Genomic DNA, 13,471 nt, shown 5'->3' on the forward strand with positions numbered 1-13,471 from the left:
AATGTTATTTGCTAGGTCCTAGCTATTAGGCAAGATATGAGGCTTTTGACTCAGATTTGCAGAAACACTGAATCTCCTGCAGATTGGCAGCTGTCCTACTCACCTCATTATGGAGTCTTCTGTTCTAGCTCCCAGTCTGGGTTAGTCAAGCTGCAATTTGTTATTATAAAAATTAATGGCACTATAAAGAGAGCTTGATTCTGTAGATGGGGCTCTAAGCTCTCTGCCTGAGAAGAAATCCAGTATTGAGTCTTTGTTCAGACTAAAGGCAACAACAGAGATTTAGCATGCCATATGAGTGTCATAACAACTAAGTTACTAGTAACCACAAAAACATCTCACATTTTTCAAAAGATCATTGTTTGGCCGCCAAAAAATTCTGAAGCCATCAATACTTCAGCATTTGATTCAATAAGCCCTGATAGAAATCATTGCCTTATGGTACAAATAACTTAGGTTGAAGATTGGGCATTTTTTGGAAGGAGGGGAGAGTGGAACTGTAAGAACTGACTATTGAGATGTGCTGCCTTTCCACTGGAATCATGCTAAACCTCACAGAGAGCAAAATCACCTCCCAATTTCCCCACTATGCACTTCAACTGTCGCATCCTGCCTCCCAGCTCTCCCTGCTCCTGTCCTTTGATACAGGACTTTCCTCTTGTCATGGGAAAGTGTTCCAGTTGGTCCTTTCCACTCTGAATCTTGCCTCATCTTTCCAGTTTAAAGTCACTGTGCTACACATTTGAAATGGATCAAAAGTGCAAACCAGAAGCACATCAAAGATTAAATTTTTTATGTTTTTTTAATACATTACCCCTGAAACACTCTGTGAAGAAAATTATTTTCTCTCATTTTTCCAACTGCCTGCCTTTGATTATTTGCAAAATGTTTTGTACCTTTCCACAGCACACAGACCGATCTTTTCTAGTCAGCTAATGATCTGCTTCTTTCTGGTGTTAGTGGCAAAGAGATAAAAGAGGCCAAGGTCAATTTAAACGCTGAAAGTAAAAATGTGGTGTATTAAATGTATATTTAACTCTTTTGTCTCAGTTCTGTTTTCAGCCATCTGTGCAGAGTGCCTTTTCTCCATCAAAGGTTCACTTAGCTAACGTGCATAAGGTGTTAAGAGATGTTTTAAAGTGTCAGAATCTTCTCTGCATTAGGTAAAATTAGTATTTCTTTTCATTGCTATGAATTAGGAATTGAGGAGAAATTTTTAAAAAGCATTACAAAGTGTTTTAATTACTCAAATAATAATGACTTAAGAAGCAGAATTCTTCACAGGCTCTCTCTTCCCCTCTAATTTCAAGGAAATTTCTGAACCTTAGTGGAAACAGAACATTCTCCTCCATTGATTTAGCTCTTGCTTTTGTAAGCATTGCTGTATTATTTCTGGTGAAAGTTGAAATTCTTTTTATAGTATTTCTAGTCATGAACTACAGGCTTTGCATATCTTTTACAGTCGTCCTCTTTCTACAGCAGCTTCAGTTTTAGATTTTACTAAGAATGAAGAAAAACTTTCTAAACACCAAGATAGCTGAACTTTTTAGCAGATTTCCTGAAGACACCCCTGAACTCCTATTAATGAAGATTTTAAGAAAACGGTTTCTACATTTATAAGGAATGATGTAGTCCTGATGCAGGCAAACAAAACAGTAGACTTCTTGAGAATTATATGAGTCAGTCTGAGTTTTTAACTATCTGCTTTCAACAAGATCAGAATCCATACACACACTGTAAGTTCATTACACATTCCTTCCTGACTGTATGTCCCAACAGCTGAAATAAGTGACTTTCAGGACTCAGGTCTCATATTTCTACATTTTGTTCCATCCCTTCGTTTTTGCCAAATCCATTAAACCTTTTTTTTTCCTACATCAACGCTACTTCTTTGTCTTTTATTGCATTTTTAATTGGTCTTTTTTCAGTAAAATTAACCATTTCCACCACTTAAAAATGTGCAGGCTTTCCTTTGGAACTCTTTTTAGACCCTGTTTTCTGGTACCTTAGCCCACATTCCTCACTTTTTAAAGTATTTTTTGATTGTGGTTCTTCCTTGGTTTTATCCGTCAATCTAGATAAATTGCTTTTTATTTCCTCCTCAGTCTATGTAAGTGCAATTTCCTTGAGCATTCCCGAACACAGCTGAGTTTAAGTTTTCAATAGACACTTAAATGTCCTTGAGTTCAGTCAATATAAGCAAACACTCAACCATAATTAAACAGAAATTACCTTGAACAATAGTTTATTACTGTGCATATCTATTAGCATTATGAAAAATCTGAACCACAGTATTTCACTTTTATTTTTCCATAAAGACTTGGAGAAAAATTTGATGCATTAAACCTGAAATATAATGATATTTCATAGGGTCCTATTGACACCTGTAACTGTGGTTATCCAATGCCACTGTTCATAGGCATCAACCTTAGACCTACAAATGTGGTATATCACCAGTGGTGACCTACCCTTCTGTAGCAGCAGCTGAGGTCTGCATGCAAGTGACATGTTTTTTTTATGTGGCAGCAGTTTCACTCACACCACCTTTAATTGTATCTGTTTTCAAAGTGTATTTCCACACTCCTACATATATCCTGATATAAAAAGCCAAGAAATAGGGTTCTGACTCTAGTTTCAAACATCTGCAAAAGTCGTGGAGGTCTGCACTGTAGTAGTTATCAAGACCAATGCATAGGCCAGAAACACTGCATCCTATACTTATTTATTTAATCAAAATACACCTTTCATTTTTATTCTGAGACACATAGCCATGCTGAAGTGATAGAAAGATTTGTATAAGCTTGTCTAAATTCAGCAGCAGACAGCATTCTGGAACTAAGCTAATACCAAAACACAGGCATAATGTCTACCCTAGAATAATATTCATTGATCCATTTTTCCCGGTAGCACATTTCCCCTTGTCTCTTGCCCAGGAGTGCGTTCTTGATGGCCTACCATTGACTCTGTTGATGGAAATACATGATAAAACAGAAGCTATTAGTCTATCAGAAGATTCCAAACCTGTGGAAATATCTCAACTATGAAAATGTCTCAATCAGTCTTGTATACTTGTTCAATTAAAGTAAAAGCTTCTCATTATTTTTCTGAGCTGATGGCATCTCTTTACCATATTATATAATCAAATTGTTACTTGTATGTAAAGAAGTTGTATGGATATATCAATTAGAAGAATAAGAGTTCATTTTCCTAATTTTTTAAAATCAATTTTAATATTAATCCATACAGTGGATGATAAAGACTCTTCTGAAACATATCATTGATGTGAAATCGATACTGAATTAAAAATTCAGAATTAACAGAATAGTTATTTTCAAAGATCATCCAAATATTTGGGGTTTTATGTTTTTAAAATATCTTATAAAAGTCTCCAAATTCCTGTGAAAAAATCCATTGGAGGTACAAGTTTCATGGTTCAGAAAATTTGAAGGAACAAAAATAAATTTGGAGTCACAGAAATGGGAAATATTTAGAATGGATAATGGATAATAGTATAAAAAATATATGGTTTTAAGTGTCAGTAACAAAAAGAATTTTTACTATTTTAATGTTAATTAATTTCCCATTTCTTTCGTCTATTTTACAGAATTTAGTAGAACCTTAAAAAATAGCTAGTCTGCCTCTTGGACAGTATTAAGAAGCATTAAGTATTAATTAAGAAGTATTAAGTATTAATTTAGTGAAGTTATTTTTGCCTAAATTACATGGAGCTATAGGAAAAAAAGAAGTGTTAAAAAACATATTCATATACATGCAAAAATTTCAGCATATGCTTCTTGAAAATTATAAATTTTATTGGACAATATGCTTTTAAGCAGACATATTCTTAAATTCTTGCTCTGGGTTACATTTTTTCTGCATGAAAAATTCTACTTCACTGCTGTCAGAAAAGTAATTGTATCTCTTACTTCTTAAAGAGTCTACTCTCTTCTCCTTGCATTGATATAGTTCTCATCTTCCTGAATGAAGATTATGCACACATGGGGTGAGAAGAATTGAACTTTTTTTTGCCACTTCATGGCAAAGAATATGGCAGGATATGGTACATATGTATCCCTCCTTCCAGCCCCCTCACGGGCTAATAAGAGTTTCCACATGCGTTCCTTTCACTTCCAGACCTTAAAGTGCCCTCCATTCTTATAATGTGGGCAGAGGTTATTTGGTTTGGGGTTTGGGGAGTTTTTCTTTATGTGTTATGCACTCAATAGAAAATGGAGTTTAATAAGCCAATATTAAACTTGTCCGCTACCACTCCTTTCATGACTGGGAGAGAAACTGCTGGAAAGTATAAGCTTAACCATTTCCATTCAATTTATATTTCAGGAAAAAGAAGCAAAACATATCTTCCTGTCAAAAAAAGAGCTGAAAAACTGAAGTACTTTCATATTAATCTGAGTGCAGGCCTAACTTGGGAGATAAACTATGTAAATGTTAAAACAAGAAATGTCAAAAAGACAAAAATATTCATCCTCATTTATCTTAGTGCTCAGGAAAACATTTCAATTCTACAAAATTGTAAAGAAATACAACATTATAAAACCAATCTGATTGGTTGTCAGTTTCTGCTACTGGAAAAAGTACCAACCCAACAACAGCACTAACCTGGAGTACTACGTAACAGTAATTATAGGGCATCTTGATTTCATCCACACAAATTAATGGTAGTTAGGCTCTAAGCCAAGAATATGAATGATAATTTACAGATTATCTCTGAATGAAGATGCTTCTGCCAAGTATCTCCTAAAACAAAGCTAAAGAAAACCAGCTTAAAGCAGAAAATTATAGACTATGAAAAACACAGGCAGATGTGACTCAGCACGATCTGTAGTAACTTTAGTTGTGAGAATCCACAGTTAAATTTTGTTGTCTTTTTTACAGTGTAGATTGAAATGCATTAAAAAAAAAAAAAGCTTAAAGTTTCCCTTTTTGTAAATAATATTTATATAAATTCTAATAGAGAATGCATTTTCTGTCTCCAGACAGTCAAAAAAATAAAACATAAATGTAGTCAAGTAAAGAAGTATATGAAAAAATGAGAAACAGGAATGGACTCCAACTTTTCAAAAAGAACACACAGCAAGTTGTTGATGACTAACCAATTGATCAACTGAAATACCTGGCATTCTCAGGTGTGTTTTTTTTTTTTTGTATTTTTTAAACTCTAAACACTACTTTAAGAAAAAGTTACCTAAATTGCTGTTGTACTTGTTTCTCTTTATAATATAAATTTCAATGAGTACAAGTCATTAGCATTTTTCCTGTCAATGGCAAGAAGTTGATTCTCTGAAACTGTGAAATTTCAATCATAAATCTCTACTCAAAATGATCTCTGAAACTCCCTATACAATACATTATGGCCAAGGCAAGAGAAAACTATTGCTGGCCCAGCAGTATGCTCAAACTGAATTCAGCTTTAGAGAAAAAGAGAAGAAGCAGATAAATGACACTTTTGGCGGATACAGGAGCCAGCTTTCTCTGAAATGACTGTCAATATCTGATGCCCATCTTGACATACCCTCAGGGCTGCCCAAATGTAAAATGTGGTATTTTCCTTATGTCACCTTTTAAAGATATCTTAGGCTGGACACCAAAAAATTGATGTCCTAAAATTAAAAGACAAATCTCACACTCCTTTGTGGAATAAAGACATAGTTCAATTTATTATGAAAAAGGTAAATTATTGAGGAATTAATGGCTGTGTTTTGAGAACTTCCAACAGCTATCATATCTCAGATACAGCAAGTTCAGATGTGTGCATGCAATGCTGAAATGTGCAGTGCCACATCAGATTTTATTTATTTTTTTCCAACAGTTTGGGTTGGAAGGGACCTTTAAAGGTCACCTATAGTCCAACACCACCCTCAAAGGAGCAGGGACACCTAGAAGATATAAAAGGTATCCCAAGATACAAAGAAGCATTTTAAAAGCATGGTCAACTGTGCATGATGTGCTAATTCCTAAATGGTAATTACAGCCAGCTAGTCAGTTCTGAATGAAAAACATCTTACTCCTCCTTTCAGGAAATTATCTCACATTATGTTATATTGAGGAGTATAATGAAAAAAAAGCAAATAATGCTGGCTCAGCTACTCAGTCCTTTGGTGTACAGAATTCCCTGTGGGAAATTTCCACACAGACCATTGGAACCAGCAAGTTTTTCTTCTACTCCTTATTATACAAAATTTTAACTATCTGAGCTTCCTCTCCACATAAGAACCAAATTCCTCTCCAGATTTCTCACTGAAATTAATTCACATCTATAATATATGCCTTGACAAAGCAGTATGTGCTTAAACATTCCAAAATGTCATATCTAAAATGATATAGCAACAAAGAAATCCATGTTTTCTGTAGAGCAAACAATATGACATTATAAAATTCATTATGTGCAACATGGAATGGTGTTTAAACATAACTGAGAAATAACTTGCTGTGAAAATAAAAATTATCCCTGAATTTTTTAATTTTGTTTTCTTTTATTTTTCACACATTTTGTAGACTCCAATTACTTGTTTCAGAACCTAGGGCCCAAACTCCTTCTTCTGGTAAGTAAAAGATTACCTGTCTACATTTTTAAAAGGGATTCTTTTCAGTCTAGTCAACTCTTAAATATTTATGGCTCTTAAATTGCATATTTCAAGCATTTAATTCTTTTTGGATTATAACTGAGTTATGAACTAGCCAAAAAAAGTAATGCAGATCTTCATTCTCAAAGACAAATATATCCCTCAGTATTTGATTAATGAGAGAAAGAGAAGAAAGGCACTCATAAAAAGCCATAGCCATCTGCCTTTCATCTTTTTCTTTTTGCCTTTTCAGGGAACCTCACAATATAAAACCAACCAACCAAATAAATAAATACATAAATAAACAAAAAACCCACTAAGAAAGACCATGAAAGAAGGCTTTATCGCCTCACAGTCACACAAAAATCTGCCAGCTCAGGTCACTGGCTTCCAGTCGCAGCACCTGACCTTGAATGACTTTTGACAAGCCACTAATAGCACTAATGACATTAAATAAGACTTTATATCAGTTTTACTGGATCAGCACTTTCACTGATGAGGTGATGTATCTCTTAAGTGCTAATTTGCAATGGGATGTTGCGCAAATTACTGTTTGCAGGGTTCCAGCTCCCAGGGCGGGAGGAGGGTGTGTAGTAGGTATTATGGGTTTACGCCCAAAACATCAAATATATGGTGCTGTATTTTCATTTATTCTTGGAATATGGCTGCAGGTAAAAAAGAAAAAAAAAATAGAAACAATAAACACAAATGAAAAAGATCAGGTATTTAATTGTGTACTTACACTAATAATGCTCAGGAGCCTCCTTGCTTAGTTGTGGGAAGCAGTTTCCAAACAGATACAAGGGTGTCAATAGGTGTTTTATGGGAAGTTCTGCTGGCTGCCACTAAATAGCTAATATAGATTGAAATTGTGTTATGCATTTTATGGAACTTTCTTTCTCCAGGTGGTGACTCTTAAGGGACTGATTCAGTGGCAATCACAGCCCAGGCAGTTCTCAGCAGCCAGCTCCATCAGACTTGTCATGGCAGTGGTGTGGATAAATGAGCTCTGCCATGAATCATCCAGTCCTAAAAAATGCTGACATCCTGCTGTGCACTAAATCAACTTCTTCAATTATTTTTTAAGGGAATCCTCTCCATGAAAATGAGTAATGTGACTACGTATGAGAGTGCACATGAAAAGATTACCTCTGGAAAACAAAAATAAAATTTCATTACAATAGCTCCTAGTCCTAATCATGTTTCTTTTAACTGCTCATTTCAGGGTTTTGTTAAAGATTCACATGGTACAGGTAAGACATTGATGTTTGGCATTATTAGAAACTCTCTATGGATTTTAAATGTAATTTGTACCTGAAGAAGTGAAAATTATTTCAGCTAGCTAGTTGCAGAACTTGAATTAGTTTGACATTAATTAGACTAGTATTATTCACTAGTTACAGATTCCCAGGCAGCAACTGACTTCACATTTTTTCCTATGGTGAAGTCTTAAAACACATTTCATAAAAGACTCAGTAAATTATTTGGTGAAAAAAAAAGCAGACCTCTCTGACAGAAAATTAATCAGCACACAGCAAGCTACTGACTGGATGAGAGGATTATCTGTAACCACCTAGCAAAAAAGTTATTAAATAGGAACAATTTTTCATCAGAAAATGCTGATTCAATGTGAAAAATATTCTGCATATTTGCATCACCAAAAATCTAATGAAAGTAAAGGAATATTTTTGCCCTCAAATTTAACTAATGACTTTTTAATTGTAACTTTATTGGTGTGATTAATTGTAGTGATCAAAATAAGATTTAAGAAATGCTATTGGTAATATTTAGGAGTATAATATTTTGACAATGTGAAGAAGCAAAAAGAAGGAACAAGAGAAGAAACCCTCAAATCAGTATTCCACTCTTTCTCCTTAATGTTAAATATTGCTTTGATATGTAATTAGAAGTACTCTATTTAGAACACTTTGATGATAACATAATAATAGTTAAGAAACTGAAAGTATTACACCAATTTACTCTTTTCCAAATGAAATATCAGAAATTCTGTTTTATTGGTAAAATTTCACCACAATTTTTTTGTTAGTATTTACTTTTCATTTGTTTGTTTGTTTGCTTCTAGCAAATAAGAATTTCAGGCATTATCGGACCAGGTAACACCCTCTTTTATGTCATGTCAATTGCTCACAAGTCTTTAGCATACCATAATTCCTTTGGGTTTTTTTAGGCTTCAAGATAATGTGTCCTACTGCTTCAGATTACGCCCATGTTGACATTAGTGTGACTAAGACACAAAACATCCATCCTGTACTTGATCCACCAATGTGCAATAGTTACTGTGTGCCAACAACCAGCAGCAAAATATCAGAAAACTTCCTACCCTCAGAACTATAGTTGTTCATTAGTCAGCATGGCCTTTCTGCAACCTCAAATACACCTTAATTATTGCTGTTACAAGTGGCTTCAGATAAAGCTGTAAAAATGATGACATAAAAAATAAATTCTTTTACAATGCAAACTAGTTACCTAGTTCTTACAAGTTTTTTAATGGATTTCTTGAAGTTCAGCTTCTTTGAGATAAATTTCTCAAACTTCATACAGACAAGTACTGGCAGCTGAAAGCAATAGATCTCCAAGTTTTGCAAATTGGACTGAAACTGTTATGGAAACAGATTTCTGTTCTGTGCATTTTAAACTGGTGAGAAGAACTCAGTATTAAAGATGCAAACTGCAAACAAACAAACAGCCTTATTTTTCCAAGTTTAAAAAAGAAATGAACGTGCTAGTTTGTTTATTTGCTTGCACTAGGATTTGGGAGAGATGAATGGCAGATTTTTGGTTTATCAAACTCTGCTGACTCAGTCTTTATGCTATTTGTTACTTCTGAGTTGCAGGGACACATTTCTTTCCCTCAGTAATTTTTTGACATGCCAGAAAATTAACATACTGAAAGAAATATCTAGGACAGGAAAATAAGCAGTTGCATTCCGTGATTTTCTATTGGTTTGTTGTCGTTGCTGCTTTAAATGCATTTTGCCTCAAGTGGTCATATTGCTGATTAATATATTGACTTAGTAATTTATGGTTAGATGTCAATAAAGTTTATTTTACAGTAATGCATTAATTATATTATGCCATCACTCCTTCTTATGTCCTAAAGATAGGCAAAACTGACTATAAGGGCTTTGGGAATCACAATCTTTAGAAAAGCAGTTTTAAAAAAAAAACCCAAAAACCAAAACCAAAACAAAACAAAACAAAACAAAACAACAAAACAAAACAAAAAAACCCCAAACAAACAAACAAACAAAACCACAAAAAAAAAAAAAAAAAACACCCCACACACAACACCTCCCCCCCCCCCCAAAAAAAAACAAACCCAAAAACCAAAAAAAAACCCAAAAAACCCACCACCAAACAACTTAGAGTACAATAAACTCTGTTAGGAAAATATTAACTTCTCTAGTACCCTCTTGAGTACAAAATAACAGGTTGCCCCTCCACACCACTAAGCAGTTAACTGGCATGTTAACAAGATACATCAAGACCTAATAAGGCAGCATCATTACCATGATTATCACCTTATTAATAATTCACCAATTGGTAAAAGTACTTATGGGATTTTAATGCATCATTTTAACCATGAAGAGAATATTATTATAAACATGAAGAGAATATTATTATAATACTCATTAAGGTGATGTCTGCTGAAGTAAAACTTGTAGCACATATATTTGTATTTTCCAAATACAGCTAAATAGTCTACATCCTCTAATGTAGAAACAGTGCTTAATATAATATCTTGCTATTATGCAGGAATCTGTGATTAGGTTTTCAGGGCATTTGGAAGTGGATCCAGACAAAGTCTTAAGTACCTCACTTAAGCAAAATATGGGTGTTTACAACTAAGGAAATTATTCACTCAAAGACAAAAAGCAATAATAAAAACAACTTTCTTTATTCAACATTACACTGTGTCCTGATAAAATGTACCATCAGTTTTAGAAGCAGGATAGAAAATCAGGATCTCTGCCTTGAAGGATCACTTCAGCACAATCAGATTCTTGCAGGTTTATCATTGCTGAATCTCACACTATTCTCTCAGGGCATTGCTTCAGCCAAGAGAGGATAGAAAGCAATTCAGCTAAGCCAGGAGAATATGGCAAAGAATATAAAGTATAGCCTTAAACCCCTTTTAACTTTGGGGGGGATAAGAGCCACATCGTGTTTAATTTAAAACAATCTCATTAAACTATAAATACGTTTTTTACATTCATTCTACACATGGTGAGCTGTATTACTACAGACTGCAATTTATTGCCTTATTTATAATCATCTAGAGATGTTTTGCTGCAAAAACTATTGAAGTTTATAACAAAAATTTCATTGAGTCTGTCCAGCTTTGGATTGGGCCCACAGATTATATTTGAGAAATCAGTGTGAGAAATTAAGATATTATCTCATTTGAAGATCATTCAGAAATCTCGAAGGGATTTTATTAATAAATAGAAGACTTGCTATGCTTTGCAACAGTTAACTCTTAGTTGACTCTTTCCGGCTTGTAACTGTTGTGAGCAAATGTGAACAATTATTGGAAAAAGTTTAAAATCTATCTTAAAAAATCACTTTGAATGGATTTTCAGACAGGGAACAATGTGTTGGACCCTGCTGGTTTCAAGGCCTGTTAGTGAGGCTGATTATTACCCCTCATGCTCTTTCCATTTCCAGAATGAGTTCAATCCTCCATCTACATGTGAAATATTTATGCCTTATGCAAAGAACCAGTTTATTTGTGCACTGAGTCTATGCTGAAGTGATGCACACTGGTTTGTTCAGTCTCCTCTTTTGAAATATGATGTGGTCACTGCTGTGATGCAAAACCTGACATTTCTGGTCTGAGACATAAAATTAATCAGATAAAACCTAGTAATATACAGAAATAACACATGTGAAAGTTTTATACTGAACATGAATTAACCAGAAAATAAGTATTCTGAGCATCCAAAAGAAGTTTGTCTATGGTTTTCTTGATTAGAAATATTAAGCCTATATTACTATCATCAATTCTAGATGCTTAAATAAGATGATCAAATCAGTAGTCCAGCTACCTTAGATTTTGGATATAATCAGCAGAATAAAGACAAGTAACTCAGGAGACCAACTTAGATTTAATGTGGGAAGATGCAATGGAAGAATTTTCACAATTATTATGAAGTGAGTCTACCACCCCACCGGACCTTTAATTTGGACTTCTGAATTTCTTAAGTTTGATCACCAGCAGTTAAATTTATAGAATGAAATAATTAAATAAATGAAATTAATTAGCATTGTTAGACAAAGTAGCAGAGAACATGGAGTTGTTCTGGTTCATATTGATAAACACTTTATAGACTTGTCTTCAGGAAATCAGATATTGCTCTTATTTATACGGTTTAATTGGATATAACTGCAAACTGGCAGAGTTTGCAAAAGTTCAGGAAAAACACAAATCAGAACTTGAAAAAAAAGCATAGAATTTCAGATACTCATGAAGATCCAGTTTGTCACACTGAGGTAAAGGGTCACATAAGCAAGATTTTGACTGCAAGCCAATATCTAAACTAAGTATGTATGCCATCCAGGACAATTATTACTCCAACTTCAATGTTACAAGTTGCATTTAGTTTTGTTACATGGTATGTGTCTGGATGAATTGATTAACATATTTTTGCTTCAAATGTTTTGGAGCTTTTGGGGAAGTGGAGGAGGTTAAGTCAATAACACTCACTTTTATTTTGTGATATTTGAATGGGAAGTTACAATTTCAGATACGGCATTGCTGCAGCTTCAGAATAGCCTTCCGCAACCCAGAAAGACTCAGTGGAGTCACTGAGACAGACAAGAGGCAGGGATTATGGTTTAAAACAAGAACTTTTTTATTGGAAATAGCAGTGAGACAAGTAAACGAACAGGAACAGCAGCAATATTAATAACAAAAGTGTACAAAAAAAAGGTGCAGAGCTTGACCTGACTGCAGCCATGCCCTGCAAACTGGTCTCTCTGGCATTAACCCACTGTTCTGTTCACAACACTTGTTCACTGAATGACACTCATTGAAAAGTGGCAATTGCTAAATATTGGATATTAAAAATATCCAACCAATAAAGAAACATATTAGATGTTTCACACATTTTAATCAAATGCTACAAGTATTTAATACAAAAAGCACAAATATTTTAAGGCTGTTCTCATGAAAAATATATGAACTTTTAATAGAAGCATCACAGTTGCTTCATAAATTCTCAACTCACTTTGCCACACAGTTACTGGGTATTCTAAAAAGGTATATTATGCTAGCAATAATTTCCTTCAGACAGCACCAGAGGTAAAATAAATCAACTTCACTAAACTAACTTTAGAGGCCTAACAAGCAGATATAGGTCATAGTCATCTTAAATAATTTGTCCACTCTTGCTTTGCCTTTAGGAACCGGATACACATCAACAGCTCTGGAGACACTGACATAAAATTCAGAACATAAACAGGGAGGAATCTGCATGGACACCTAATTAACATGCTATTTTATGTCTGCACATTCATGTTTTCCATCCCATGTACAGGTAGAAAAGTACAGTTCTCTAGGCAAGGCAAAATTGCTCTTGCTGCTCCTATTTTAATATAAAATTGAGCTCCTGATGCACATATACTCCCATCTCCATATACTCCATACATATACTCCATAGGGAACACCCTCCAAGTGTCTTTTGTGTTTCAAGAGTGTAGGATGACAAGAGTATTTGTAGATGTATAGAAAAAATAGTTCCAGTTCAAACCGATGTATTTCTTATTTCTAGGATCATTCCAATTGTTAATTTGAACAATCCTGTGTACTAGTTGCTAAAAGGGGAAATAAGCAATTGGTTTCAAGGCATTTGTAGATTTTGCTC

Source organism: Sylvia atricapilla, chromosome 1 (assembly GCF_009819655.1).
Source record: "Sylvia atricapilla isolate bSylAtr1 chromosome 1, bSylAtr1.pri, whole genome shotgun sequence".
Classification (NCBI taxonomy): domain Eukaryota; kingdom Metazoa; phylum Chordata; class Aves; order Passeriformes; family Sylviidae; genus Sylvia; species Sylvia atricapilla.